This window comes from Macaca mulatta, chromosome 2 (genome assembly GCF_049350105.2).
Source record: "Macaca mulatta isolate MMU2019108-1 chromosome 2, T2T-MMU8v2.0, whole genome shotgun sequence".
NCBI classification, from domain to species: domain Eukaryota; kingdom Metazoa; phylum Chordata; class Mammalia; order Primates; family Cercopithecidae; genus Macaca; species Macaca mulatta.
The window spans coordinates 166133896-166161494 of record NC_133407.1 but is presented as its reverse complement, the minus strand read 5'-3'; the positions used below and the strand labels follow the sequence as shown (position 1 = coordinate 166161494).

Sequence of the window (27599 nt, the reverse complement as noted above, 5' to 3'; positions counted from 1 at the left end):
ACTAGTGCCAATACTTTTCCCAGAAAAAAATTTTATCATTGAAGAGAAACTTGTCTTTATTTATTAATTTGTTAAAGTATTACATTAATAGTAAAGGGAGTCTTGAGCCCGATGAAACCTTAGAAAAGGTGAGAATGGAACCTTCATAGATTTTGAGAATAGATCTATATGGTACAGGAAGGAATGCTCCCTCTCTCCATGTTCAATGACAAATAAAGTAAATTTGGCAGCATGTGGTGAAGCCGCATGGACTACGTCAAGTTCATTTCATTAGTAAATCAACGAAAAATAAGAGCTGTGTGTTTGCCAGTCCCTTTGCCAATGGCAGTGTGAGCACCTGTCACCACAAGGTCAACAATGGTGCTCTGACAGTGTCAGCGCCCTGTAATATGAGGCATAAGGGACTGGCTGGCTCAGACCACATCTGCACTGACACTGCAACAGCTTTCTGTATATTTTGCAGATGATGTCAATGCAGTGCATATGATAATCAAACCAATGGATGCTTCCAGTTGAATAAACGAATACTGGGCAAGTGCTATGTGAGTGGTCTAAGCCCTATAAATACAGAGTCTGCAAAATGTGAGACTCAGTATCTTCATCCCTTTTCCTCTCCCCATGTTAGGCCTCTTAAGTCTGTTTTATCCAAACTCCCCCAGCTCCCAAACTGTAGGACCAGTTGTCACCTTAGGCAGAAGATAGTAAGTACCTTTAGATCCATATTTTTAATAAAACAACCATATTCTTGAGTTCTGCAATAAGTCATGCTTACTAAAGTCTATTCAACAACTACTTGAGTATTTATTCAGTGTGTTTCCGATTCTGATGTAGGTAAACAAAACAGAAAAATAGGTAAAAATGCAATTCCACTTTTAAGCTATCATCTACTGGGTGGAAAGAGACAATAACATAAGTAAATGTAGAGTATCTTAGTAAAGGAATACCATTAATAAAAAGAAAGGATAATCGGCTGGGCACAGTGGCTCACGCCTGTAATTCCAGCACTTTGGAAGGCCAAGGCGGGCAGATCAGGAGATTGAGACCATCCTGGCTAACACGGTGAAACCCCGTCTCCACTGAAAATACAAAAAATTAGTCAGGCGTGGTGGTGGGCACCTGTAGCCCCAGCTACTCAGGAGGCTGAGGCAGGAGAATACCCTGAACAAAGGAGGCAGAGCTCGCAGAGAGCCGAGATTGCACCACTGCACTCCAGCCTGGGCGACAGAGCGAGACTCGGTCTCGGAAAAAAAAACAAAAAAAAAGAAAGGGTAGTCAAAAGTGGGTATCTCCTCAGACAGTTGGTTGGCAATTTTAATAAGGGTGATTAGGAGAAGTTTTTCTGAGAAATGTTTTGAAGAATGGAAGGAGTAAACCAAGCAGCTATCTAGAGAAGAATGTTCCAAGTAAAGCAAAGAAAAAGTGCACAGGACTAAGTGGAAGTATGACTGATAAGTTTAAAAGAGCAGGGAGACAGTGTGGCTGGAGTGCAGTCGGGAAAGGAGAGCAGCAGATGAGGTCAGAGAGCTAACAGAACAGATCACACACAACTTTGTAAGCCATCATCAATATTTTTGTCCTTATTTTTGAGTGGAAGCATAATATGAACTTATTAACTGTTTAACAGGATCACTCTGGCCTGCTGCCTATTTTTGTACAATCTGTGAACTGAGAATGTTTTCTGTATTTTTAGATGGTTGAAAAAAAATCAAAAGAAGAATATTTCATGACATGTGGAAATCATATGAAATTCAAATTTCTGTATTTCTGTAAAGTTCGACTGGAACAAATCTATGCTCATTCATTTACCTGTCTATTGCTGCTTTCACGATGAAATAGCAGAGTTGAGTAGTTGTGACAGAAACTAGACAGCTCCCGAAGCCTAAAATTTTTACACCCTAGCCCTCTACAGATAAGTTTGCTGACCCCTGGACTACACTATAAAGGGCAAATGTGGAAGCAGAGACCAGTTAAAAGGCATTGTAACCTCCAAAGCAAGACAGCGATGGTAACTTGGGCCAGGTGGTCAGTGGTTGGGATGGTGAGAAACAGTCAGATGTTGGGTCTATTTTTTTGAAGATGAAGCTAAGTCCATTTGCAAATACATTGCACGTAGGGTCCAGGAAAAATAGAGGGTTAGGAGGATTCCAAATTGCAGTTCATCAGTCCTACTTCCAGGGCTCCAAACTCCAGGGCCACTCATTCCAGTGCATCATAGTTGTTGTATTTTCTAAAATATGCTTTCAAATTGGTCATTGTTCAAGTTCTTATTCTTGCAAACTCTTTTCTATCTCCTTCTTCTCTAGGAGAGGGCTCTTGTACTTCCTTGCCAAACTTTCCTCCAGATCAAGGTTATGCTTTATCTCTTCATTTTTCTGTCTTTGTTTACATACCAGAAAGTGGAGAGAAGAGGAAATACAGCTATATAAAAGATATTCAAAGAGAGTCCTTGCCCTTTTTCCTACAGGTCAATACTTAGTAAGAAGCAGGGATTCTTTAGAAAATCTGATGCTGAGCAACTTTTATATTTTGTCTCTGTAAGAGAGAGATTCAGAAACAGATCTCTAAAACGGCAAGCTGTTCTTGCAGAACAAATCATCTAAAATGGTGCTTTTATAAATAAAATAATTAACTTTCTCGTATTTTCATACAATATTGTCTTATAGAAGACTAAACAAACATTGATTCCTCATACATTTTTGCCAAAGAGCAGAAACATGAGATTTCACAAAACTTGCTATAAGAGTTTGCCAGAACTATTTTTTACTGTTAAAATTATAGGATTTAATTTATAGTATTTCACTTGTGATCTACAAAGAAACTAAAATATATGTCTGTCATTAGGGCTCTGATTTTTTTTCTTTTCGTCACAGTTTTGTTAGGCATCATCTTCATCAAAAAATGGTATAAGTGCTTCTCTTGTGAGTTAGAATGGAGACTATTAATAAGTCAAGAAACAACAGATGCTGGTGACGCTGTGGAGAAATAGCAACACTTTTACACGGTTGGTGGCAGTGTAAATTAGTGCAACCATTGGGGAAGACATTGTGGAATGTCTTCCTTGACGAATTGCCAACCATTATGGCTATTCCTCAAGGATCTAAAACCGGAAATACCATTTGACCCAGCAATCCCATTACTGGGTATATACCCAAAGGATTATAAATCATTCTACTATAAAGACACATGCACACATATGCTTATTGCAGCACTATTTAAAATAGCAAAGACTTGGAACCAACTAAATGTCTATCAAGGATAGACCAGATAAAGAAAATGTGGCACATATACACCAGGGAATACTATGCAGCCTAAAAAAAAAAAAAAAAAATGACTTTATGTCCTTTGCAGGGACATGGATGAAACTGGAAACCATCAATCTTAGCAAACTAACACAGGAACAGAAAACCAAATGCTACACGTTCTCATTCATAAGTGAGAGTTGAACAATGAGAACTCATAGACACAGGGACAGGAACATCACAAACCAGGGCCTGTCAGGGGCTGGGGGTTAAGGGGAGGCAGAACATTAGGCTACATATGCAGGCCTTAAAAGCTAGATGGTGGCCGGGCGCGGTGGCTCACGCCTGTAATCCCAGCACTTTGGGAGGCTGAGGTGGGCGGATCATGAGGTCAGGAGATCAAGACCACGGTGAAACCCCGTCTCTACTAAAAATACAAAAAATTAGCCAGGCGTGGTGGCGGGCGCCTGTAGTCCCAGCTACTCGGGAGGCTGAGGCAGGAGAATGGCATGAACCTGGGAGGCGGAGCTTGCAGTGAGCTGAGATCAGGCCACTGCATTCCAGCCTGGGCGACAGAGTGAGACTCCATCTCCAAAAAAAAAAAAAAAAAAAAGCTAGATGTCAATTTGATAGGTGCAGCAAACCACCATGGCACATGTATACCTATGTAACAAACCTGCACGTTCTGTATATGTATCCCAAAACTTAAAGTACAATTAAAAACAAAAAATGATATAATATAAGTGGGCTGGGCATGGTAGTTCACAACTATAATCTCAGCATTGTGGGAGGCCAAGGTGGGAGGGTGGCTTGAGGCCAGGAGTTGGAGGCTACTATGATTGTGTCACTGCACTCCATTCTGGGTGACAGAGCAAAACACCGTCTCAAAAAAATGAAAATTAAAAAAAAATGCATAAGTGGATTAAGCTAGTTTTAAGAGTTTTTGTCCATTTTTTATTTTTAGTGTTTTGTGTTGGTGAGTAACCTTGGGCTTTGCTAATATTCAAGACATTTAGGGAAGAAGAACCTACACAAAACACTAAGTCGTGGAGGCAAAATCCATTTCCTTGCATTTTAGGCTGTCTACTTCCTGCTATCCTTGTCTCCTATTTCTGTCCCTACAAGGTTAACTTTTTGCATACAAACAGTCTCTTTGCCAGGTCTTTTGTTCTCTGGAATCAGAGGTCAAGCTCTCTGCTTATAATGTCACAACTACCCCAACTGGCTCAAGACTGTAGTGAATGCCAATTACTATACCTGCGGTTAGAAACCAATTATTTTCTCTTAAAATCATGTGTGTTGTGTAGTCAAAATGAAGAATGCAGCTTAGTAATGGAGGGCAGTCAGACTGAGCAGGAGGTGAAAGAAAAGGGCAGTGGGGTGAGAGAAAGGTTAGGATATAGTATTCATTGAGATGAATTGTCATAGAACTACAGAATGTTAGAACTAAACAAGATCTTAGAGATCATGATCTCAGAAATATACCCTTGGCCCTGACCCAGTCTTTGGAAATAGGATGTACCCCTAGCTGATGATTCAGTGATTCAGATGCTTCAAATAATATCATTTCAATTTTACATATATTCTGCAATGTAATGAAAAACGAATAAAGCTTCATCGAGAAAGTCAGACGTACCTACACATGGATACAAGTCTACCATTTCTAAGCTCTGAATCCTTCAACAATTTAACTACCTTCTCAGCATCCCAAATCTCATATAGAAAAAATGAGGACAATCACAGCTACCTCGAGGAAATTGTGAATTTTATCCATGATGTAGGTGCTAAATAATCCCTTAACTAATAGTGCTTTTTACCATTTTCTGTGTGTAGTTTTGTTTAAAGTACCACTCCAACCAATTTCTACTTCTTTACTTCTAAAGTTTTCTACAGCTCTATTCTCCAACCACCTTGATCTTTCTTGAATGCTTAATATACCTTCCTCAACCTGAGGATGACCCAAAGATCCTTGGATATTCTTTATCTTTCCTATGTCATACTGGGAATTTAAAAGTTCTCAAGCGCTCTTCTTCATCTGCCACTATTATTCCCTGCTGACATTTCTTAGAACTGATCTTATATGAGGTCAGCTCCATCCTGGTAGTTGTCTTTTGGTGACTCAATGTAGAATGAGGTACAAGTGTGTGCATACACTCTTCAGATACACCACATGCAAACATATCTGATGGGGAGGGGACCCTGGAAGTGGAGTCGAATCCTGGTAAGGATTCTTAGGAAGAGCTAAGTCTATATCCAGAAAGATATACAGTGCTAAGAATCCATACTCCAAGCTTCAGGAAGAAGAGGCTGAAGCATTTTTCTCTTGGCTGGTAATGATGAAATGATTTTCCCCTTATTTCCTCTTTCCTCTCTGGGGCAAGTGAGGGTGTAAAAAGACAACCGAATAGAGAACACAAAGGTTTGACTTAATTTTCCTGAGTATAGCACTCAAATCCCTAGGATACTGTTTCTGAAAGAACATCCAAGGTTAGGAATTCTACAGATATATTTATATTCTAGAGTCAGCTTAGGAGAGTAGAAGAGATGAAATTTTATAGCTCTCCAACACCTCTAGAAAAATTTAAGATCTTTCCCAAATAAGGCAGAAGAAGTGAAGTTCACTGCCCTTAGATGCTGCCTTATAAGTCAGTAATTAACCTAAGGGGAAAGGTGGTTTAAAAATTTTTTTCTGCATCTATGCAAATGCCATGAAAATCCACGTGTCATATTTGCATTTGTCATGGGCTCCAGCATTAATAGCATATTTAAAAGTCATGATGTCACTGCCATTAATCAGGCCCCGTGGTGCCAGGCTTCAGTGTCATCCATTAATCACCAGTGTCGGCAGACACGTGTATTTGGAAAGGCCAAGTTTAGATCTATAAAGCATGATTTACTTTTGTAAGTAGCATGATTGAAGATGTATTGCCAACTTTCTTTGCTTTAGAATCTCTTACTATTGTGTCCTTAGGAAAGGTCTGGCATTTCTAAGCTGGTATTTAAACAGCTATTCTAAAACAGAATGCAGTTTTGGAGGTCCTGAAAAAGCCACTGCTGAATATCTGGCTTCACTTTCAAAAGAGTTTGGCATTCTGTTCTGGGAGTTTGGTCTTGTTCTTTCTGAGCCACAGCTTCAGGAATAGAGGAGACATCACAGGAAGGTGAAGAAGCCACACTTGCAAAGGATAGCAATCTTGAGATAGGACACTGGATCAAACTCCAGCAGATTTCTTTCTACTGGGTCTTGCTTCTTATCTGATTTCCGAAAAAAGAAATTTCTGGAGATTTATTTGTTCATGGGTTGTTATGGAATCCTAAGATTGGCTGCAATACGGAAGAGTCGCAAGGGAAAATTACTCCAGTGTTTGAGAAGAGGAAATAAAAGAATAAAATGGAAGGCAGGGAGATGACAGACAAATGTAACAAAACAGAAAACCAAAAAAGGAGGTGATAGAAATAATGAGAAAATAATTGAAAAGTTAATAAAATGAAATTGATTTTATAAAAGAAAAAAGTGAGTAGTGGAGGCGGCAATAGGGAAAGATCTGAAGGAAATCCAGGCAGAACCATGAGAATACCATGTAAAGACTAAGATACCAGTGTGGAGTACTTATTTTCCTCACGGCAGTCTTTTCTTAGATTAGTGTGACCTGTTTACATGTTGTTCTAGATTCAACATCAGACTGTATGCTTTATGCAGACTTATACATGTCTTAGCATAAATAAACAATATCACCAGGCTGGGCATGGAGGCTCATGCCTGTAATCCCAGCAATTTGGGAGAATGAGATGGGAGGATTGCTTGAGGTCAGAAATTTGAGACCAGCCTGGGCTACATAGCAAAGCCCTGTTTCCACAAAAAAAAAAAAAAAAAAAAAAAAAAAAAAAAAAAAGTTTTCTTTTTTGGTTTCTTTTTAATTAACTGGACTTGGTAGTGCATGCCTGTAGTCCTAGTAACTTGGGAGGCTGAGGCAGGAAGATCGGTTGAGCCCAGGAGTTTGAGGCTGCAGTGAGCCATGATCATACTACGGTACTCTAGCATGGGTGACAAAGAGATCCTACCTCAATAAATAAATTAAAATAAATAAATAAATAAATAAAAATAATATAGTCTATTTAGTCAGTCTGACAAGACACTAGAAATGTTATTATGTGAATTGCTATGTGATGCAGCTCCCCCGTTATGTCAACATGATTAGAAAGGTTCAGCACTTTAATTACTCCTATTGTATATTTAAAGTCTTATAGAAAAATGAAAAAAATAATCCATACAACAATCCTTTAGGTTTCAAACTTAGAGTTACAGTTCCTAGAATAATCATGAAGATTCAGCAGGAATTTGAGCATTATGCTTTATTCAAAGAAATGAAATCAAGTTGTTGTCAATTACAGAAATCCACCAGTTTAAGATAATATCCTTTCTTTCTACAGTAGTCCCTTTCCTGAAACTCTAACTATGTGGTCTTTCATGTACACTCTAAGTATTCATACATCCCAGGAATTCCGTGAATGACTTCTCAGTGGAGACTAGTTAGTTAGAAGTTACTATTACTAAAAGATCAAGGTGGTGTTTCTCGTGTGTTCATCCTTTCTCAGCCTCAAAAAGAGGAATAATGTAAAATACTGTTTGAAAAATGGTTTATACATTGGCTCTTGGGGCCTGGAGGAATTATGTTTGTTTGTTATTACCTTGCCTCCATTTACACAGTTCATTTTGCTTCGAATCTCTGCTTAAAAAAGATTTTGCATGAGGAAGAAGAAAAGGAAAACTAGAGATGAATGAGTTCCAACCACATTTTTTACTGTATATCTCTGTGACTAATGCAACATAGTCTCTGCCTTCAAAGAATTCATACTTTTGGGAAAAGGCTGGAAACAGACTCCTAAACAAGAAAGGGCCATAAGTTGTTAAGGTTCTACAATAGAAGCCCATCAAATGAGAAAGCATTATTTCTACTACTGAAATAAAGTAGAACTAAAAGGGAGATTGGTAGGGGAGGGAGGGAAAATTTGGTACAGAGAACTTATATTTGGGATTAAGGTTCTAGAGAAAATAATTTTGGAGGTTTTTGTTTTGCATGCCATAATAAAAAAATGCTAATATCAGAATCAATTTCTTTCAGAAATATTCTGTCTACAACAGAAATAATTATCAGATTCTTTGTACTTGAAATTTCAGTCAATATTAGATAACTAGACATTATAGGACACACAGCAGAGTTCATGTTTCTTTCTGGAGTTTAAAAATATGGGAAAATTTCTATAGGCAAATATTAGGGTCCACCCCAAAATATGCTGAGTTGAAGTAAATAGAAATTAAGCTTATGACATTTTCCAATATCTTAGCAAAGGGGACACTAACAGGACAGAACACCAGTAATCTAAATAAATGGGGAACATAAATTACACTACTGTTAAATAGTCTTGATTCGAGATAGAAATTATCATTGTGCCTTCCTAGGAAGCAAAGTTTTGTGCATCTCTACAAATTTGAATGGCTATCATATATGTATTTTTAAAAATTCTACAGTTCCAGCCTAGGCAACAGAGTGAGACCACGTCTCTAATAAAATAAAAAAAAATCAGCCAGGCGTGGTGGTGGTGCATGCCTGTAGTTCTAGCTACTCCAGAGCCTGAGGCGGGAGAATCACTTGATCCCAGGAATTTGAGGCTGCAGTAAGCCTACTATGCCACTGAACTATAGCCTGGGAAACACAGCAAGACCCTGTCTCAAAAAAAAAAAAATTAAATAAAAAATAATAATAATAAATAAAAGCCAAGCATGGTGGCTCATGCCTGCAATCCCAGCACTTTGGGAGGCTGAGGCAGGAGAATCTCTTGAGATCAGGAGTTCGAGACCAGCCTGGCCAACATGGAGAAACCCTTTCTCTACTAAAAATACAAAAATTAAGCAGGCATGGTGGCGTGCACCTGTGATTTCAGCTTCTTGGGAGGCTGAGGCAAGAGAATCACTTGAACTGGGAGGTGGAGGTTGTGGTGAGCTGAGATTGCACCACTAGCCTGGGCAACAGAGCGAGACTGAAAAATAAAATAAATAATAAAATAAAATAAAATAATCTAGTCTTCTGCACATATGGAAACTTAGATTCCCTTTTAATTGTGATTAAAGTAGAAAAATGTATAAATAGGTGATAATCTTTTCATTTTTCCCTCTCAGTGCTTATAATAAAATTAACGTTGAGGTTCAAACTCAACCTTTGTGTTTCAACATCCAAGGGAATGGTAGAAAGGAAGTGTTAATGATAAGACCTATAAAGTCTCTCTGGACAAAAAAGAATTAGACCCAATTTTTATCAATATTTTCCCTACACACACACATTCTTCTCAAAAATTCTTGTCATTCAACTGTGACCTAGGGGAATGAATATTTCACAAGAGGATTGATCTCATCATGCAGGCTGGTTAGTTTTACTCTCAGATGTCTCCAAAGAATCATGTAACAACAGCCTCCTCAAACCATTATTATTTTTTTTTTGGTCTTTGATCATTCTCTTTTTGTGGGGATAGCCTTTGTCCTTTGCTCATCATTTTCCCACAGGGACCCAAACTCCAAAAGGCAGAGCAGGTACAGGAAACAGAAGCAGAAGTGGTCCTATTTGGTCCAAAAACTAGAAAAACACTCAGTCTTTAAAATTAGTCCTTTCCTTGACTGCTTATCTTTTTCCTTAATCTGTTTCCCTTATAAGAGGACAATTCCAGTAGAAACATATCCTGTCTTCTTTTTGCAGCCTTATTCAGTTTCCCCAGGTAGTTGGGTCTTTGGTCTTCTTTACTCCAAGAGCAATATCTTTGTTATTGCATTCATTCCACTAGAAGAGAAACTTTTAAAAGAGAAGATGGGCTTTTTTTTTTTTTTTTGAGATGGAGTCTCTGTCGACCAGGCTGGAGTGCTGTGGCGCGATCTTGGCTAACTGCAACCTCTGCCTCCCGAACTCAAGCGATTCTCCTGCCTCAGCCTCCCAAGTGGCTGGGATTACAGGTGTGCACCACCAGGCCTGGCTAATTTTTGTATTTTTAGTGGAGACAGGGTTTCATCATGTTGGCCAGGCTGGTCTCAAACTCTTAACCTTAAGTGATCCTCCTGCCTCGGTCTCCCAAAGTGCTGGGGTTACAGGCAGAATGGCTTAATTTATAATGTTGAATGGATGAATAAATAATAACAGTATTTACTAAAGAATCTGGAGCGAAGTCTATCAAGTCAATGGCTTTATTTAATAAAACTATAATAATATACTAATTAAACATGCACATAGATAATAGCTACTGTAAAAGTACCAAAGTATTGACTGAAAAAATAAGTTGGACTCTTGAGTTATTTCATGAGACGCTTCAAATACGAGAAATCCAAAAAGCTATTGTCAATGCTTTTCATAACAATACACAAGATAACATTTCATCTGTGGAATTAGGTGCTGCTATAACCAGGCCTCGAAGAGAAGGCAAAAGCATTACACTTTTATGACTGACCAGGAAAACACTCTACCTCCTCCTTCCAAAGAACTAGTGAAAAACAGTATTAGGAAGTGAGGAGATGAAACAGTTTTATATTAGCACCTAGGAGTGACTTGAGGAACAGTCCAATGTTGTATTTTAGCCATGGATAAAGATGGGCCAAGAAAATCCTAAAATGAACCTTATATTTATGACTGCTGACAAATAATTAGACTAGAAGCATAAAAGAAAAGAAAAAAAAAAAAAAGGCAACTAATAGGTGGTTGAATTAGAAAAGTCTTAGTGTAGAAACCAATCCTAAATTATTAGAAAAAAAGACGTCACATATAGACATACTGTCTCTTACTGTTCCATTTCAGGTAAATCAAGAAACCTTTAGCCTTCCAGGTTTGGTTATGAAAATAGAGCAATCACTCTGATCAGACACAGAATGGTAGTGCTTCAGATATACAATCTGTTTTTAAAGGTGTGTATGAAGCAAACATTTTACATTAATTCCATTTTATCATTTATTTTCATTCGAATAAGGATGCCATGAAACATATTTGAGGCTTACTTAAAGAGAAAAAAATAAACTTAAGAATTGTAATGATTATCTCGACATTCACACTTTTTTTTCATACAACATCTGCCTGGAGCTCTTCTCAGTCTCCTCAGCCAGAAGCTAATCAAACTTCCAACTAATCCACATCATTGGATTGAGACTTCTGCTTCCAGCTATGACAAAATACCTTGTAACAGACTAACACTCCCACTGTGAACAACCATAAAAGCTCCATAAAATACAAAACACATATGAATGGATCAGACAGCAACCACAGCAGCCAGAATATAATGATCCAAGATTCCAAGAAGGTAAACACATTGAAGTAAATCCTCCACTGCTTTTCCCCTCAAAGCATTTGCCAGTTTGTAAGCTGTGCAGGATTGAAAGCACAAGCAGAAAGTAGGAGCTCAAAACTTTTGACAGGCTCGTGAGACTGGGGAAATGAAAATTGAAGTTCAGGATTAGCAAGGCAGTCAGGATATGAGGGGGCTGAGATGGAAGGAAAAAGGGAACCTCAGACAAGTGAACCCATCTTTATATGCCACTTTTTGTATTTGAAGTTTTCTAAGCAGTAGTAGGCAAGAGACCTAGAGGCCAAAAGGAAAAAAAAAAAAAAAAAAGGGCAACTAAGAGAGAACAAAACTAAGCAGAGCCTTCAATAGTCTCCAGGGGCTGAGAAGACAAAAATTGGAGTTCAGGGCCAGGTAAGGAAGGGTACACAGCCCAGGCTTTTTGTTGAGAACTCTGAAAATCTACAGCCTAGGAATAAGAGCACTCACAAAGACAGAAAATTAGCCTGAAATCACCTCAGTGCCTTATTGGGTCAAGCTGATCAATTCCTAATTCATGCATTCTCAATAGGAGTGATATCGCTTCCAAGGGAGTGAAGATTGGTCCTCGGATAGTAAGAAAAAAAATCTTGGATGTTTAGTTTGTAGCCCACCAAACCTTGACTCTACTCAACAAGATCATATTCCTTAATACTTATTTTATTTCATCAGGTTTTCTTGGCCTTCACATGAGCAACATTGACAATAAGCTCACAGGAGATAAACAACATGTATGCAAGGTAAGTTCTACAAATCTCAGCTAAATGGTTATCTGTGATGGGGTGACTTTCTTTTGATTGATTGTTAAATCTCAAAGTCATATTACCAGAGGCAGATTGCAGGAGCCTAAAACATGACTACTTTATGGATGTTATTGACGTTTGATCCATGGTGTATTTACATGTGACTTGGACTTTGAAAATGTAATAAAAATGAATGTAATTTTATAATTACATTCTATGAAAATTATTCAACCCATCCTTAATTATGTCACATGCTTAGAAGAACAAGTGTCAATAATATCTGAAGGAGTATTTGGCACTACTTAAGCTAAAAATTATTTTTTCATATCATGTAAAAGTTAAGAAAAATTCACTAAAAATAATTTTAAGGAATGATTTTTTCAGTTGTTTTACCTTTGGCAGAAACATTAGTTTTAAATGATTTTAATGTGTATTGCTATTATTATTATGTATTTATATAAATTGCGAATTTTGCATATATAATACATTGAAAGTTGCTCAGAAAACGCAATTGTAAAGTTAAATGTTAAGAGCTTTTTAGTTGTTAAATTAACATTAAAAAATTATTTTATTTTAGGTTCTGGGATACATGTACAGAACATGCAGGTTTGTTACATAGGTAACATGTGCCATGGTGGTTTGCTGCACCTCTCAACCCATCACCTAGGCATTAGGCTCCACATGCATTAGCTATTTGTCCTGATTAACATTTGTCTTGTTTTCTTGTTTTGTTTTGTTTGAGATGGGGTCTTTCTGTCTTGCCTAGGCTGGAGTTCAGTGGTAGAAACACAGCTCACTGCTGCCTTGACCTCATTGGCTGAAGTGATCCTCCTACCTCAGCCTCCCGAGTAGCTGGGACTACAGGTGCACACCACCAGGCCCAGCTGATTTTAAAATATTTTTTGTAGAGATGAGGTTTCCCTTTGTTACCAAGGCTGGTCGTGAACTTTTGGCCTTAAGTGATCATCCCACCTCAGCCTCCCAAAATGTTGAGATTACAGGCAAGAGCCAACGTACCTGGCCTAAATTAACTTTTAACGTATTCTTTTTATTCAGTCATTCTTAATCATGTATTAAATAAAAAAGAATAAGCTTTATGCTTACTCTTTTTATGTATAAAGCACAAATATAGAGACATTCAAAAACAGATATGCAGTCTATCTGGGGCATGACATTACAATTTCATGGGAGGAATGATTAGAAACAAAATGTCTAAAAAGTCTGATTAGTAAGGTAATAATTTAAAATGCTTAAGATATGTGTCCTAATCAGTCTTCCAGAGGAAAGCAAAATTTTCACTGGAGGAAGGTAAAATTTTATCCAGAGCCTCTAAAATGTGACATGGACAATGTCTGGTGCCCAGTAAAAAATTACCAGGTGTGCAAAGAATGCAAGATCAAAACCACAAAGAAGAAATATATAAATACAATAGAAACAGGCCCATAGATAAAAATAAATATTGGCACTATTAGACATAGGCTTAAAATTACTATGCCAGATATATTCAGAAAATAGATGACAAGATGGGAAATTTCACCTGTGAATTGGAATCTATAGGAAACAATGAAATAGGAATTTTAGAACTAAACATGTAATAACCGAAATCATTAACTTGACACATGGTTTAACAGCAGATACAGCAGAATAAGAGATAAGAGAAACAGCAGTAATACTTGAAGATATACTGGCAAATAATTCTTTATATCAGATCAAATACATTAAGGCACTGATTTAAGAAGCCATATAAATCCCAAGTAGGATAAATACAAAGAAAACAATATCTGGGTTTTGTTAGTAACACTACCAAAAGTGAAAGAAGTTAGAGGGGAGAAAAAGAACACCTTGCATTTAAAGGAACAACTATAAGAATAAGAGCTGGAGTTTTGTTTGCTGTTTGTTTCAATTTTTATTGACACATAATATTTGCACATATTCATGAGGTACATGTTATTTTTTCATATGCATAGAATGAACAATGATAAAGTCAGAGTGTTTATGGTACCTTGAATATTTATAATTTTTATGTGTTAGGAGCACCTTAAGTTCTCTCTTCTAGCTATTTTGAAATATATAAAACGTTGTTAATTATAGTCACCATACTCTGCTATTAATCATTAGAATTTATTCCTTCTATCTTACTGTATATTTGTACCCATTAATCAACTTCTCTTCATCCACTCACACACCCTTCCCAGACTCTAGTTATTATTTTTATACTCTATTTCCATGAGACAAACTTTTTTTAGTTCCCACATATGAGTGAGAGAACATGAAATATTTTTATTTTTGTGCCTGGCTTATTTCACTGATCATAATGACCTCTAGTTCCATCCATGTTGCCGCAAATGACAAGAATGTATTCTTTTTTATGGCAAAGTAATATTCCATTGTGCATACATACATAATTTTCTTTATACATTTATCTACTGATAGACACTGAGGTGTTTCCAAATTATTGAAACAGCTAAAAGAATGATGGCTGAAGTTTTGACAAAAATAGTGTAAGATGGGTTATGAATGACATCTTCAAATGCTAAAGAAAATGTAAATTTTCGGGGATTCTACATGCCGCAGTTACAAGTGTTAACCGTATATTAGAAAAGGTGTAAACTGATACCATAGGAATATTAAAAGTTGTTTTGTAGAAGCTCTTCTGCAGACAGGTAACTGTCAACTGAAGGTTTCTATTAGCTCAGTTTATGCAAAGGAAATAAACAAATTCCTATTCTCATCTCCGTCCTTACACACAGATCCAAGCCCATTTTTTTCAGTTCAGAATATAACTATTGTTCTTGACCTGATTCTCATATGCGTCCCAACACATAACCCCTCAAACACCTTAGTAACTTAAAAACAAACAAACACATATACCTGTCATCCAATTTATCTAAATATATTTGATATGCTCTGGCTCTGTGTCTCCACCCAAATCTCATCTTGAATTGTAATCTGAATTGTAATCCCCATGTGTTGGGGGAGGGACCTCATGGGAGGTAATTAGATCACGGGGGCGGTCTCCCCATGCTGTTCTCCCCATAGTGAGTTCTCATGAGATCTGATGGTTTTATAAGGGGCTTTTCCGCACTTCCCTTATTCTTCTCCTTCCTGCTGCCATGTAAAGAAGGACATGTTTGCTTCCCCTTCCACCATGATTGTAAGTTTTCTGAGGCCTCCCCAACCCTGAAGAACTGTGAGTCAATAAAACCGCTTTCCTTTATAAATTACCCAGTCTCAGGCAGTTCTTTATAACAATGAGACAACAGACTAACATATTATCTTAATATAAATTTTTTATATCTTGTAATAAACCACAAAAATAGTAACAGTAGAATAATTGTATTGTTCGTGACACAAAATCTATTACGTCTCTTACTCTGACATCTCCTTAAAAAATAATAACCTCTTCTCCAGGTCCTTATATCTCCAATCCAGATTACTACATTGGACTATTATTCTGTGTTGCTTTCTTCATATATCTACTCCTCAGAGGCACCTGAATGAAGATATGACATCACATTATTCATACTTAATTCCTTGCCTTGGGATAAATTCCAAGTTCATTAATATACCATGAAAGCCCATTTTATCAGCTAAGGCTTGATTAATTCTCCTTTTTTTCCCTTTATTCTTTGGAGCTACTTTTAGTTACCCTATACTCCACCACACACACACACACACACACACACACACACTCCATACCCTGTTCATAATATTCTCTCTAGTTAGACTAGCTTCTCCTTCTTCCTCACAAAGCTAAATCATATGAATCCTTAAAAAAATCCGTTTAGGTACTATGCTCAAGTGGCCTATTACAAAGTTTTACATTAGGGTATAGCGCTTTTTCTCCATATTCTCTTTATATACTATATTGAAATTTATGAATAAATTTATGTATACATAACAGTATACATTTGTTCCCATTCTACTAGAATATAATCTTCTTTAGCTCAAGGGTACTAGAGCCAGTACGTATCTCAGCAATCAGAAGACTGTAGGTCCTCAATATGTGTTAAAATGAGAATAATGTAGCTCCCAAGAAAATATAAGATCTAAAATGTAGGCTCATTGGCCATATTAAATTTAGAATATTCAGTAGCACTTCTGCTCTGGACCTATATATCAAATTATTTGATATAATTTCTGGTTGAATTCCATGACTGAAAAGATTAGATGGCAAGTGCCAGGGTATGGCAAACATCATCTGTTGCCAAATCATACCTGATTCAGTTGTAACTATGGGCTTCAAAGAGGCAGGCAGGTGAAGGCTCTCATTCATTTGAACGCAAGCTCTTTGCGTCTTTTTTCTTTTAAAAAATCTGAATTGCTTACCTGTTCCTGTTCCTTACCCGTTGATCCTATTCCCACACTGGCATTTGCACTGAATTCTGATTTTATTCTGATTATCTAGAGTGGAGGTCAGCCTTGTTTTAAGATTTGGATTGCCACATGACCCACAATCCTGCCACTCATAGTACTGCCTTTATGCAGAATAGCTGCCTTGCTATGAAACAAAAGTTTTGATTCGTTCTTTAACACAGCGGTGTCTAATTTGATTTCCTAAGCATCAGTACTGGATCCTGACCTTCAAGTTCAGTAAATAGTTCACAGAAGATAAAAAAGGGGTCTACTTCCTGAATAAGTGTATATTTTCTTGATTAAAATTTTTCTCTTGAGAAATACTCACTAGACATTGAATAACATAATAAAAATAGTTTCTTATAACAAAATTGTTTAACTTCTTCAGACACAATGGAGGAAGAAAGAAGACAGACAGAAAACAACTTCCTAGTAAAATTTCATATAACTATGACGCTCCTTTTAAACCTTCAAAAGACTTGGTTACTTTTCCAGATTTGACCTTTCCCAATTTTGGATACACATTGTACAATAATTCCCATGGTGCAATCTAACAACATTGAGTGCCCTCTGAATACCTAGTACTGAAATTGACCTAAGGTTCTGAAATATATTAACCCGTTGCAGGTAAGAGAATATACTTTGAAATAACTTCATAGTCAGTTTCATGATGGAATTTTACAAATACTAATTTTCCAAATTCAAAAATATGGTATTTATTAATTCAATAAATGTTTATTAAGCATATATTTGATCTAGGCTTTATGCAGGATACCAGGGATATAAAAATGAACAAGGTATGTACTCCTCCTCATAGACCTACAGATATAGGTAACTAAATAAATAACCAAAAATTATATAAGTGATAAGGAAAAAATAGTGTTCCTACTGCAAATAGCAACAACACATAACCTGGTTTAGGGGTTATCTGGAAGGAAGTGCTTCCTAAGAAAGCATGAAGAATAAGAAGGAGAATGTAAGTTCAGTAGAAAGGACAAAGAGTGAACATCAAAATTATATCTGGCTAAACAGTGGGATCAATTAAGAATCATGATAAAAATTAGAGTAACTTATAGAAAACTTCTGAAAGAGAAACTTCTCTGACAGGTGTTGATTTAGAAAATCACTTTTTCTCATCTATGCTCACAGATAGCTTGAATTTTTACCCCAAAAGGAAAGACTGAGCTTTCATAATATGAAAATTATGTTTCTCAGCATTGCTGAAAATAGGAGATTATGTGAGGGGAAATTCCATTATCTCAGCCAACACAAATGTTCAAGAATTCTAGCTATAAAAGAATGCTAATCATCCTAATTATCCAGATGTTGTTCCTTTGGATGAAAAAAAAAAAAAAAAGGAGAAGAAGGAGGTCGGGGGTGGCTGAGAGTCCTGATGTCACTGCCATACTGTCTCAATGATGGAAAATAACTAGTCCAGGGAAGAATAAAATGGCCTGTCTTAGCGCCTAAGCTTTGTCCACGGAATGAAATGTTAGCTAATAGAAACGGCTGTCATCTGCTGTACAGCGTGGAGAGGGAGGGGAGAGGGACATATCTCAACTTACATGTGAATCGACACCATTCAGACATGTCTGTCCTGGCTCTCAACCCTCTTTTCAGCCTGGAATGGAAGTTGATGTGTATAAATCTTCCCTAATGGATAGGGTTGTCCACAGTTTGCCATGCAATTCCCTGACAAGAGATTCAACATTCTGTCTGACAAGAAGAACAAAGTCAGAACTTTCTGCTTCTTCAACCAGGAGACAGGGAGTCACCCTGTCTCCTGATAATTTTTGCTTCCTCTGCTCCAATTCCTACCCGCAAACCCAATTATGATCAAATCTACCATTCAGTGAGAAAGAAAACATGGTAAAAAATGATAAACATTTAAAACTTCATTTGGTCCTTTCTGGATTACCCAGTGATTTGCGTAAATTATGCTTGATGACCTGAAACAGTATTTTTAACTTTGTAAAGCCACGTGACACTTTCTTCAAACAAAACTTTTTGAGCAAGTCCATATATAAAACAGATGAAGTAATGCTGCATTGGTTCAGCTCTAGCCCTTGTCTAGGGACTGTAAAGCCTAAGCAGTCTCATCACCCTGAGCTAGGCGCCAGGGAGCCACAGTCCCATAAAGAAGCCATCTCAGATCCATAAGGATTGTCCCACCTGTGTCTCTTATTCTTGCTTGCTTCAGTCACCACTGCTAACCTAGACCTCACTGGATATTTGTTTTCACCCAGACTCATCTCTAAATTTTTCAGTTCATCTCCTATTCAGACCCAATCTTTATCCTTTCCTCACTTCCTCAAGCTGCTTTCTACTGTTCATGTCTCAAAACATTTCCTTTACTTCCTTATCTTAGCTGAAACCTACTTTTCCTCTGAGAACAAAATTTTTCTATAACCTCAAGCAGTGATTGTGTTTTCTCTTCTATATCTCATTACCTCAAGGCCAGAAAGTGAGGCTGGTGTCCTCCTTGCTTCCCCTTGTGGCTTCTAGCCTATCGCCTCCTCGTCCCTTATAAAAACCACTACTCCTTTAAGATGTCCACCATCTGGATAAATCACAGTCTTACCTTACTGGCTACAGTTACTTCCCTATCTCCTTGTCACTTCCTTTATTTCATGAAAAACGTTACCACATAACTCCTTTCCACCACAACTGTTGCCATTATTCATAGTGAATTCAATATCCACATTAATGAATCATTCAACCTGCTTCTCCTTTCCTTCAAGCCTCCATTTTCTCCACATCCTCTCACCAATTCAAGTACATTGTCAAGGGCACACTCCAGACTTTGTACTTATGAGAAACTCAATTTTAAACATTCTAATATTTAATTACTTCTTCTAATCCCCCTCCCCCACCCCCATGTGCTGTGATACTCATATTGCCACAATTCTTTCATTTCCTACATATACTATTTATCCTCCTCTGTCTCCATTGTTTGCTTACCTGTCATTGTTTACATTCTCTTTGCCAATGCTCTCACCTCCCTCTGTTAGAGTCACCTGGTAAAACTCCAACTTTGAGTGTATTATATATACCATTAACCTTTCCTGTATTTGTGCCTAAACAGCTAAACATCACTGCTAAAAATTTCATAAAAATCACACCTTTAATCCTCTAACTCATTTTAATTGCATAATCATAAACCTTAAATAATAACTCAATAATGTCCAGCAATCCCACCGTAGTGTGCTAGAAAATTCAGTTTTATTCATCAAGAAAATTTTCATACTTTTCCCTCCCTCCTCAAAGTCCCTACAATTCCCTTTTCATTTACAGTCACCTGAAGACGTTACCTCAGATTTCATTAGGAAACACCAGGGCAAGCCACCAACATGGACTCTCTTCATTCTCTTATCACTGGATCTGTCTGTCAACCTGCCAGTGTCCGCACCCCCTTCCTCCTGCTACAACAAAAGTGGCCCTCATGCCATCAAAGTCCAGTTCCACATAGTTTTCCGTACGTTCTATTCATTTTCACCATCTCAAAGACACTAATTATTCAGTTGTTCTTCTTCCTTCAACCTGAATCTCAGCATTTCAGTCACAAACTCTGAAAAGATCTATATACATATGTTTCCTCCAGTTCCTTCCTGTACTTCTCAACCTATTATAGTAAAAATAGGTTATAAATAAAAGTACAGGGTATTATATCTTCTTTAAAAAGAATGTATCCATATGTATACATAAATTGAAAGGGTAGACATCAGAAAAGATCTAGTTCCTTCCAAGGGATGGGATTATACCTACTTATTTTCTTAATGCTTAAAGAAATCTTAGCTGGGTGCGGTGGCTCACGCCTGTAATCTCAACACTTTGGGAGGCCGAGGTGGGCGGATTGCCTGAGCTCAGGAGTTCACAACCAGCCTGGGCAACACAGTGAAACTCCGTCTCTACTAAAATACAAAAAAAATTAGCTGGGGATAGCAGTGTGCACCTGTAGTCCTAGCTACTTGGGAGGCTGAGGCAGAAGAATTGCTTGAACCTGGGAGGCGGAGGTTGCAGTGAGCCAAGATCATGCCACTGCACTTCAGCCTGGGTGACAGAGTGAGACTCCATCTCAAAAAAAAAAAAAAAAGAGAGAGAGAGAGGGAAAAAAAAGAAATGTACTGTTTGTGCAGTCTTCCATAACCACATATTTATAATAATAAAGATAGGGTATTAGCTAGAATTCTGATTTGCAAAGCAATTTCTTACGTATTTTGTGAATGCATGTCATGTCACTAATAACCAAGTGACCTTGGGACAGAAGCAAGCACACAAAGATTCAGGACTACCCACCCTCACAATTCTAGCAGGACTTATTTGTAGCATTTTATTTAGTTATCCCATATTCGATTTCAGTGATCTGCAATTCATATGCTTGCTGCCATGACTGCCATCCTTCTTTGGAAGGAATCTCTCAGAAAGTCTCTGCCCTCAGGCTAGATTTGTCATGCCCTGATAGGCAGCTTTAAAGAGTGTGTAAATGAATAATACTCTTTGAGAATAGTGAATAGCACAAGAGAAACAAGCCAATTACATTATTGAAATATTAAAGAGAATAAAATTTTGTGATAATAGGAACAAAATACAGGTAAGAAAGAGAGAGTGTATTCTTTGGAGGAAGTAGGGAGATAGATGCACAAAAGAAACATGAAGGTTTTCTTTTAATTTCTTGGGTCATTGGTGAAGAGAGGGTAGTGGGGACATTTTCTCGCACTAAATTTATGGCTGAAGCTGTTTGTAGCTCACAGATGATGACTCCTTCAAGTGTTTCTTTTGCTATTTCTCATTCTTTAACACTTTTATTTCTCCACACAGGAATGGCAAGGTGCTATCATTCTTTAATTTGGGTGCTTCTCTGGGATGCCTTCGCTTCCTTCCCCACTCTGATTTTAATGCTTCCATGATTGGCCATTTCAGGCAGAAAATATGTTGCGAGATTTTTCACATCATAGCTCTATTAAATCAATCCTATTTGAACTCTTCCTTCTCATCACTTCACTGAAAATAACCTCCTGAGGATTGGAGGGTCTGAAAAGGGCAAAAAGCTTTAGCTATTGCTTGAAGAAAACTTTGTGTACAAAGGAAATATCAGACAGAACTACTTGTATTCACATATCATGTTTACATGTCCATTTAGGGCTGCTTTCAGAGGTCATCTGTCATAATGGCTGAACAGGGAACTGGCTGTAATGGAAAATAAGCTGAAATATACTTTATAGGAAAAGGAGAAGAAGATGCTACCCATGGTTAGTGATAACAGCAATACAAATACAAAACTATGTCTGAATGCCACTAAACTGTTTAGGATTCATAGAAGTAGATATAAGAATTTCTGCAAATATTTATCACAGGATATCTACTTTCCAATTAAAAAGATTTCCAACAGGATATCTACTTTCTTTTTTCCCTACCCCTACCCTAACCTTACATATAAAAATTAAAAAAAATTAATGCCAACACATTTAAATGATTGGAATAGCAGTTTCCCAGAATTACCTACTATAGGCAGCCCTCCATTTTCATGGACAAGATCCCCTTATCCAATGAATGCAAACTTTGTTTAACAATTGAGACTCCTACACACATCACCTGACAATAATATCAATAATACTATGCAATTGTAATGCATGTTTATGGCTTACTGTTTTCAATAATGACAAGAATAAAATTTTTGTCACTGTTCCAATCTCTCTATCAAAATCTGCTACTGCAGTATGTGAAGTTTTGTAATGTTTTTCTCAGGCATACAGGATGGTCTAAAACTCTAAGTTTTTGGTCATTTTATTTTATTTTTTCTTTTGAGACAGGGTCTCACTCTGCCACCCAGGCTGAAGTGCAGTGACATGATCAAATTATAGCTCCTTGCAACTATGAACTCCTGGGCTCAAGTGATCCTCCCACCTCAGCCTTCTGAGAACCTGGAACTACAGGTGCCCACCACCATGCCCAGCTAATTTTTTAATGTTTTGTAAAAGCAGAGTTTTGTTTTCTCATAAAGGCTGGTCTCAAACTCTTGACCTCAAGTGATCCTCCCACCCTGACCTCCCAAAGCACTGGAGTTACAGACATGAGCAAAAACACTAAGTTTTTAAGGAAAATTAATACTCCCATGTTAATGCTACAGCTTTGAGCCTCATTCTGAGCCTATGGTCTTCTCCATCATTTATTTCTTTATTTCATATCGTTATATCCCCCAATTCGCTTTCCTCTTATGATTATTTTCAACACCCTATCAGAATAGAGTCCCTAAAGTAACCTAATGCAATTATTTGTGCTTCATAGTTAATATGTTCCATAATGTGCATGAATATACTTTCCCATATCATCCCCATAATTACATGAGGCAGACAGTCCTTGAATGAACCTGGTTTTCCGGACTACAAAACCCAGAGAAGAGACGAGTCCAAGGATGTGGATGCAACATGTTGCACACCAGCATTAGGAGCCATTATGCCCATCTCTAACTGTGTGCGCTTTTCCTGACCGAGTCACCATGACTATGCACATACTACACTATGTCAGTTACTAAAACCAGTGTGTTAAGACCTCCATACGTGAATCAACAATCTAGTCATTAGAAGAGGAAGACTTAAAGTGCAGAGAAAAGTACATCTTGAGTATAGTATATAAGTCTGAAATTTGTGGGCATGAACACTGAAAAGCAAACTTAGATATTAAATAAATAGCATTTTAAAAGTGTTCTAAATGATGAGAAAACATGGACACGTAGAAGGGGCTTGGGACCTTTCAGAAGGTGGAGGGTGGGAGGAGGGAGAAGATCAGGAAAAATAACTAATGTGTATTAGGCTTAATACCTGGGTAATGAAATAATGTGTACAACAAACCCCCACGACACAAGTTCACCTACATAACAAACCTGCACTTGTACCCTTGAACTTAAAATAAAAGTTAAAGAAAGTGTTTAAAGATGTCCCAATATAGACCATAGTATTAATTTTTCTTCAAATTACACTTTGAATATTCCTACTATCTGAATTCACAAAATGAAACAACCAGTATTTAGTTTGAAAGTAGAATGCCATATTAAATAATGTTTAATTAAAAAATTGAAATATGCATATTAATCTCCAAGTCCAGAACACTTATGTATGTGACTAAGAATTTAATACTCCTCTTGGAAACTTTACATGGGACTTTATATATACCATTGGACACAGTTACAACTACTGTAGGAAATACTTGTGTCTAGGGTCCTTACCTTACAAACATAACGCTATTTTATCAGCAGATATTCTGGGTAAAGTAGGAGGGGTGAGTGCTTGGAGAGCACCTTGTGAATTCAGGAGACATCCATAGGTATAATGGTATAGGAACAACTACCATCATTTCTAATTTTTATAAGGACTGGCCTTTCATTTTTTATTACATACTTGGGGAGTTGGGAGCTCACACAGAAACATAATATTTAAGGTATTTTCAGGTCATTTTTAGTGAAAACATATGATTTAGCAGAAAGAAAATTAGATTTGATAGCAGAAGACCCTTTGTTCTAGTTTTGGCTTTGACTCTAAACAATTTCTCATCTGTGAAATAGGGGGACTATTAAATTCTTTCCAGCTCCTGTAGCTTTTGTGATTTAAGTGATATACTTGTCAGTTCTTTTTTTAACACTCCTTTAAAGCCAACAGAATCTGGGGTAAGTGTGGCAGCAATGTGGGAGGGGCCCATGGGAGAGCATGTTTTAATTAAAGAATCAGGAGGAGAAAGAGGCAAAACAAAATTGAACGACTTCCAAATACTAAATAAGAGAGGTTTGCCACACTCCGGTTTTGTTTATCGTTTCTAGCTTTCAGATCCACAATCAGTCCAGCATATACTAGTAGATAAAATACCTTTCTGCTTATAATCCTTGGTTCTACTGAGTTATTTTTCACTATGTTTAGTGTCCAAAACCAGTAAACATAGACTATATTCAATGTAATAACAGAGAAATTAGAAATATTATTGTATTGCCCAAATGAAATGACATGTTCAATTAATTTCATCAAAATAAAGTTGTTTATTTACACAAGTATCTAGCATGTTATTTTAAAATTATTTAAAAGAGATTCATGAGGCACACAGAACAAAGCAATAATAAAAATATTGCTGTTACACAAAGAACTCTCAAGAGAACAAGAAATTGGCCTGGGAAATATTTGCCAAAGCTCTTCAAACTTCAAGACAGGGTGTCTAATTCCCAAACACTGTAAACATCCTCAAATAACGATCATCTAGAATATTGTCTTTTTTAAAAAGACATGCAATGTTTACCTATATGACAAACCTGCGCTTCTGCACATGTACCCTGAACTTAAAATAAAAGTTGAAGAAAAATAAAAATATTTTAAAAGTAGACGTGTAATTTTGGATTATTTTTCTTTCACATGCTATAATGAATGAAGGTAATAATGTTTATTTTTAAATTCCAGTTCTAAAAGTGATCATTTTTATTCAAAAGGACAAATAAATTAACCATCCATAAGAATGGAGATATGGTCATAGTCCTCCAGACAATGGCAAGTTGGGTGCATGATGTGGTCTATAAAGTACAAGAAATCAGACTTTTTGCTAAGACCAGTTTGCTGGGTAAATCAGAAGAGAGACTGTAGGGCAGCCCTGGCCAAAATAAATACAATGTGAGAAACATGTAATTTTAAACTTTCTAGCAGCCCCTTTTAAAAAATTACAAATGAATATGATTAATTTTACTAGTATATTTTCTTAGATAAAATATATCAAAAATATTACCATTTCAACATATAATCAATATAACATGATTAATGTAATATTATACATTATTTTTTCAGAAGTCTTTGAAATCTAGTGTATGGTTTACATGTAGAGCACATCTCAGTTTGGTAATGCTAAATTTTAATTGGAAATATTTGATGTGTATTTATATTTCATGAGATTTAGAGCTGGGAAAGTAAATTCACATACCTAAATTGTTCTGAGCATACTTTAAAAGTTTTCCAATAACTGAATCAAGAATAAGTTTTAAAAATTTAAGTTAATTAAAATTGAATAAAATTAAAAATTCAGTTCCTCAAGTCCCAGTAGCTACATTTTAATTATTCAATAGCCACATGCGGTGGGTGGTTACAGCACTGAACAGTGCAGCTATAGGGGAAGGAGAGGGTGGTCCTGCCCAACAGTCGTGCTGATGAAGATCCTAAAGAATTTCGATAATTTAATAAGACTATGAGGAGTCGTATTTATGAAATATAACATTCTATGAGTTTTTAGTTTTGTTTTAGTTTCCCGAGGCTGCTGTAACAAATTCCCACAAACCTGGTGGTTGAAAACAATAGAAATGTATCATCCCACAGTTCTGGAAGCTAGGAGTCCAGATCCAGCAAGGCCACCTTCCCTGGGGACTTACAGAAGAATGCTTCCCTTGTCTTTTTCAGTTCCTGGTGGCTGCCCTATATTCCTAGGTTTGTGGCTGCACCACCCCGGTCTCTGCCTCTGTCTTCACATTGCTTTCTCCTTCTGTGTCTATATTACCACCTGCTGCCTCTCTCTTATAAGAGCACTTATAAAATAGATATTGGCACTTGTGAAGGCATGTAGGATTCACTGGATTAACACAAGGTAATCTCCTCATTTCAAGATCTGTAACTTAATTACATCCAAAAAGACTCCTTTTCTGTATAAGGTAACATGAACAAATTCCAGGGATTAGCACTTGATATCTTTTATTCCACATACTGTTCATAAGATCTGTGAAATCCTATTTTTTCTGTATCTGTATCATGAAAGTTCATGGTCTGGCAGAGTGGTCTCTTTCTACCTGAACAACAAATGCATTTGAATATAAACAAATCCAGGTTCACTAACATCTGCATTCCTACTCTGAAGGGCAGTGACAGAGCAACCAGAGGGATCCTGAGCCAACAGAGCACTGATAAGCTGTAAGAGGCCTAATGGGAACAATCAAAGAGATATGAGTTGATTAACACAATCTTGATTAGCGCATAAACACTTCCATTGAAACACACACATACACAGCCTATGCCTTCTTTGCAAGTGATTTGTTGGTAGAACCCTCAATTTTAAACTATAATCCTATCTGAGGTGACACAGCTGTCACTGCCCAGTGTAGAATGGTCTAGAGCACAGAGTTCTCCGAAATGAAAATTATAAACTATAGAAATGAGCAGTCATGAAGAAACACAGATGCTCTTAAAAAGAAGAGATGAGCAAATGGTTTATGCACGCAATTGCACAATTTCCGGTATTCCAGAAATATAGCGACGGTGTGCATATATGTTAATATTATAATTGAAAAGATAATGACTATAAGAAAAGAGAAACATTTTAAAAACTTTTAAGAGAGTTGAAATTTGAATGTAAACAAAGTTCTGGAGAAAATAATAACCTGAGAGGTCTCTTCACATGGCGCCTTTCTCACTGCCGAAGCTGATGGATAGGACTAAGGGTTGGGAAGAATTCTTACTGAAGCTGAGAAGTCAGTCATCTCCTGTCTCTATGAATGATAGCTCTTGATTTATGATCAGACAGCTAAAGGTAAATAAGAAGAGCACAGACTCCAAATAACAGAATATTAATAGCTCTATTTAAAAGAAAAAGAAAAAAAATTAAAGCAGTACTTATTACTTTATTATGGAAATTAAGCATTTAATAGATATCTATATAATCCTTTTCTGAATTGGTAAGGAAAAACATCCTCAGAGGGAAAATAAATTTTGGTTTCTTTCTCTTTCCCTGAAGGATGGAACTTTTAACAATAGCCTATAACATTTTAACAAGGGCTTCCTAACTTTTCAGTTAAATCTGAATTGGGTCATTATTCCTTAATTGCAACGCAAGAAAAAACTGTTCACAGTGTTAAACTAGGTAACAGACAAACACATTCATCTTCAGCTTTTTTTTTTTTTTTTTT

At 36.9% G+C, this 27599-nt stretch overlaps 1 long non-coding RNA gene across 1 annotated transcript in view; it reads left to right on the top strand.

Annotated features, from left to right (window-relative positions):
* LOC144339406 (uncharacterized) overlaps window positions 1-27599 on the top strand; it is a 71478-nt gene that overhangs the window by 21537 nt on the left and 22342 nt on the right. Inside the window, exon 2 of the long non-coding RNA XR_013414394.1 lies at window positions 12261-12328. This is a non-coding gene — a long non-coding RNA (uncharacterized LOC144339406). The remainder of the gene's footprint in view (window positions 1-12260; window positions 12329-27599) is intronic.